This window comes from Centruroides sculpturatus, unplaced genomic scaffold, assembly GCF_000671375.1.
Source record: "Centruroides sculpturatus isolate CEXI.00-Female unplaced genomic scaffold, Cexi_2.0 scaffold11, whole genome shotgun sequence".
Taxonomy (NCBI): domain Eukaryota; kingdom Metazoa; phylum Arthropoda; class Arachnida; order Scorpiones; family Buthidae; genus Centruroides; species Centruroides sculpturatus.
In genome coordinates this window covers 508,192-513,731 of record NW_019384501.1, presented here as the reverse complement: position 1 = coordinate 513,731, position 5,540 = coordinate 508,192, and positions in this window count along the sequence as shown.

The following is a 5,540-nucleotide window of genomic DNA, read 5'->3' as shown; positions in this document are numbered from 1 at the left end:
AGTGGGCAGGCGGCTAACAGCCCAGAACCGGTCCTTGATAGAATTGGAATCTTTATATGTGTGCAGCTTTCACCCAAGGTCGTAGGCTTCCACCGGCTAAACCGGGTGAGGTTGGTGTTCTGTAAAGCGCATGCGCAAATCTGGCTTTTCGTAATCTGAAAATACAGGAGATTACACTCTGCCACTAATATTCTAATATACAATAGCAATTTTTTTTTCCACGTGTAGTATAGAAATTTGTAATAAGATACATAATGCGGTTATAATAAAATATTGTGCGATTATTTTCATATAATTAAAAATTGATATTTATTTATTTTTTAGAGAATACGAGGGAAGCGGCGCTTCCAACTCTTCTAATGACGGCACGCCACTGCTAAACACTATAGTTAGTGTCTCATTAACGGAATGGCACGTGAATTTTTCCGCATTTTCTTTACGTGTATGTAATATGTAAATGGGGATCAGTTTCTCTTACTTTGAAAGAGGCACCAGCTTGACAGATCGTCCATGTGTTGCATTCCCACCACTCCAGTATGCTCTATTTCCATTAAAGAATGCCAACTTACAAAACACTAAGCTTCAAGATACAAAGACAAATAACAAACTACCGATACTTACAATGTAAAAGTGTGGTTATTTATCTTCAAAACAGTATGAATTAGAAAATAAATTATTGTTTATCTATGCTAAAGGTATGCTTGTGAATGCTTACTGCAGATTTTTCTGATGATTTGAGAGTGCTCCCAGCTCTTTCGAAGATGTAGTTGAGAACTTCTTGTAAAGATTAATAAAATCTTATATTTTCGCTTCTATAACTTTTAACTTAAAGAAATCCTACAAACTCCCTTAGTAAATTCTTCTCCAGAGGTACTTTCTCCTGGCAGATTGACCATATGTTACGTTGTTCTATTTCATCAAACCACCCGTTATATTCTCGCATAAATAGATATAATGTCTATATATTTATAATTTATTTATTTTCGTATCGTAATAAAGAAATAAATTAAACTAAAATAACTAAAATAGTTTCATATGTAACAAGAATATTTCGGTATAAATGAATAATTAATAAATTTAAGAAGAAGAGGAGCATCAGACAAAAATTATTTCAATGTCTTTGAAAATAATTAATGTTCAGAAATAAATAGAAACGATTATATTTTCCTTTATTTCCAACTTTATATATATGTTTTTTTTTTCTTATTACGTTTTTATTCATTTTTAAATTGAATAAATAAGTTCCTCAATCTTTCTCTTTTAGTTAACATTAAGAGTAGGATTCTCATTCTTGGAGATCGCGTGCTACTACTTGAGGGATGCGGATGTAGAATTAGATTCTTACATAAATATTACGTATTAATTCGAATTTTTAATTAATTAACTATTTATTTATTTATTTACAATACTTACGAATGTAAAAAATACAGAAAATAATCGTTGAATTTACACGAGAGACTCGTTGAAATTTCTCACGTCTCTCTTAAGTAAGATCGAAGATGCGGAGGGAGATTTGACTCTCTCATCATCTATTGTTTGGACGATCGACCAGAAATTAATTTGTGGTCTCCTTCTACGTATATGACCCATTAGTTAGTCTGAAAAGCGAGATTAATTTTAAAATTATCATTTAAAGAGTGTCTAAAATATCTGAGTGAGGAATGCTTTGTTTTTTGAGTTCCTCTTTTAATTAATTAAGGAAGTTTAAGAGAAACTGATCCCCATTTACATGTTACACACACGCGGAGAAAATGTTTCTAAAGTTAAAACAATTAGGGTTTTAGGCACCTTAGGTCTCTCCCTCCGTCCCAGGTAAATTAATCATTTTATGAATTTTAAATCAAAATAATTTAAGTTTATTTGTTAATAATTTATTTAAATTTTGAATTAAAACATTATTTGAAACGATAGAGATAGTTTGAAAAGTTGTGAGATGTTTGAAACTTGTGAATAGAATATCATTAGATCTCATCTTTCTGTTCAATAGAATAAATACATTTATATTCATCAGATTTCTAAATTTAACTTTTTCAAGAAAATTCGATCCAAAAATATTTGAAAACTCGGATATTGTATTTAAAACTTTATCTCTTTTTATATAAGATTGTATATTTATATACTTTATTTATTTATTTTTGATAATCTTAGACTTTAGGAATTTAAAAAATATTTTCATTTTCTTGATTAACTTCTTAATAATTATAAAAAAAAAAATTATTGCTTAATATCTGACTGTGCTTAAAAACATAAAGAATTTTAACAAATAATAAATTATCTTTGATACCTTAAGAGCCGTAATCTAGTGGATAAAACCCCTAAACACCAGGGGCGTGCCGTGACATTTGACGATAGGGAAGCTGTGTTTCTGTAAGAAGCCGACATCCAGGGGCAATCAGTCAATCGCGCGTCAGNAATCGTTTAAAAATAAATTTTTACTAAAATTTATTTATTTTTTTAATATTATTAAAAGATAATATATACTTTTTATTATTATCATCAAGAGATGGCGACACACGCGTTTAATTCAAATTCATACCCCCTAATTGAAATATTTTTGTAATTTTTTAATAAAATTTAATGTCATTTTAAACGGTAATTTAATTTTTTTTTAATATTATATAAGATTAAATTGCACATTTTTTAAAATTATAATTTATTTTGTTTAAAAAAATAATAATCATTATTACGATGCTGACATTTTGATTGGAAACATTTAATTACGAAATTTGTTACGTAAGAATTAATATAAATTATAAAAAATATATATTAAAATACGAAGTAAAATAGATAAATGTAGAAAAGTTTATTTTATTTTTGGCTTTATCTTAATACAATTTAGAAAATTGAATTTATGCAATTGACGTAGAAAGTTTCAGTAATAAATAAATAAATCTTTTAAAACATAAAAAGAAAAACCCATGTTTCTTCTTTATCATGTTTAGTTATTATTATTATTATTTTAATTTTTAACTGCACTTTACCTGCTTTGAAGACCTTTTCTGTATTGAGTTCGACCATGTTGTACTGTACAAATTGGGCAAGGATACAAACGACTACGAAGTGTGCAAGTATGAAGTTTTTCTTCATAAACCTGATTATTAAAACCAAAACTGCCGAATTATCGTGATATAAGCTCGATGCCTCTATTAAAACTCTAGTTTACACCTCACTAACGGTTGGTCGAGAGCTTATCCAGTTTTATTCGTGTATGTAACACCTAAACAGGGAAAAATTTCTCATAGAAGATTCCCTCTTCAGGTATATTTCCCTTGTGTTGCATCACTCCCTTATCCAGATACGTTTATATGTAATATTCTTCCTGACTCTGGTAGGACATATTGTACTATTTATAAACTTAAGTCTATTATATATATACAATACCTTATTATCCTACTTAAATGTCTTTTATTGAATATTATTTCTTTTCTTATCATCCAGTACTTTGATATATAAATAATACTTTTAATATATTTAATTATATATTGAAACGTCAAAATAATAAGCAATGGAGGTATTCTTTATCACGGATATTATTACACATCATCAATATCACATAACAATTACAGTCTTCGATGATGTATTTTTATACATTATCTTCATTATTTCTCATAACTGTAACAATAATTCTGTTGTGTTATTGCATCTGTCAAGATATCTGATTTGGCCTTTAGATTCTTATTATACTCTAAGGTATCAGAGGAAATTCGCCATTTATCCTGCTTGTTACAGGTGATTTTCTATTAAAAACAACAACAAAAAAAAATTGTTACTTCGTGTCTTTTATTAATTTAATAATTAGAAAAATACGTGATTTTAAAATTTATATTTAGACACATGTTAAATGACAAACAATGTAAATTTTAATTGTAAATGACAGTTAATTTTATAAAACTTGTATCGAAATTAAATTTAAAATATTTTTAAAATAATTTAGAAATATGAGAGAGGAAGATGAGGATTTTTCCCGGACTCGTAATGGTTCCTACATTTATAAAATTAATTTTTACTGATAGAAAATAAATTCTCTAAGACCTGCTAAAAACAAACGTGGCTCACTTAGAGTCAATAGGGGTGTATCTGGATTCCATATAAGATCTTAACAATCCTGGATGTAATAATAGATGTTTTTATGTAGAGACAAGGTTACAAGAAAGGGTGAAGACTGGATCACTAACCTTTGACCCTCTTCCTCGTCTCAGCTCTGAAGACTTAGAATAATCCAGACGGTGAAAATACTTCAGGAATTTTTCATGGGCGATCTATCCAAATGTAATGGGCTCTATCCTTCTTCATTCGGCTTCCTCCTTGTAGACTGATCGAACCCACAATGGGTATGATTAAAAAGGTATTTTTAGTACCCAAAAGAGGGGTTAAAATTCAACGATAATTTTTATTATTTGTTATACAGATTTCTATACATTTTTCACATACATTTTTGTGACTTTTATAAGTACATTTTTTTTTTTGAGAATTATATAGGGATAAAATAATAATAATAATAATTTTTAAAAACATAAATTTAGATGATGTTTTATGCTTCGATTTCTTCAATCTTGGATTAATTAAGCATAAAATAAGATAAATATTAAACCATATTTTTATATTTTTAGATTTTATTCAAGGCTAAAAACGAAAATAAAAAAAATTCAAAATAGTCTATATGTATATCCAATTGATGACATTTGGGAATTGTAAAAATTTCTAATATAGGAGTTTTCAAAAATAAAGTAAAAAAAGAGTTATCAATCTCGTTTACTTTGACATGGCAATAGTAACTTAAAGATAAAATAAAAATAAAATAGTTGTAATGGGATGTTAGAAAAATATCACAGATAGAAAATGGAACATGTACTTCTTCTCTATTTATCCATTATAAAGGCCGTCTCTTTTAGGAATGCGATCTATAAAAATCTTCAGTCCAACCATTAAAGACGTTCAGACACTTTCTTTTTTCTTACATTTTCAGAGTTTTTTTTAAAAACAATATAAATTATTTGACTACTGAATGGTATAAGTTTTATTTCAAAATAGAAAAAACTACTGGTTTTAATTTAAGTTTTAATAAAAATTATTTTAAAAATATAAACTTGTGTTTTTTAGATGTTAAGACAGGTTAGAAACTTCTGGTATATTATATTACACATGGGATTTTAGTAGGGATCATCTATCTAAAAGTCGATAAATTACATAAGTTCAATTCTTAAACGTGATTTAAACTTCTCATAATAATATTTCCATAATAATTTCACATATATACATCGAAAAATTACATTTGAAACTATATACTAGATGATATCTTTTGAATTTTCTTAAGGTATTTCTAGTATACCTTTCAAGAGGTATACATTAAAACATATATTAGACATTCTGTGTCTTAAGAAGACAATATCGTAGTGATTTTTAATGTTAAAACCGTTTATTTCATGCCTATTTCAATTAAAATGTATTCTATTGTTTAAACTGTACTTCTTTCTTTTGTAATTTTTAATTTAAATTGTACAGAATATCTATAATATTATTTAATGTTGAATATATATATA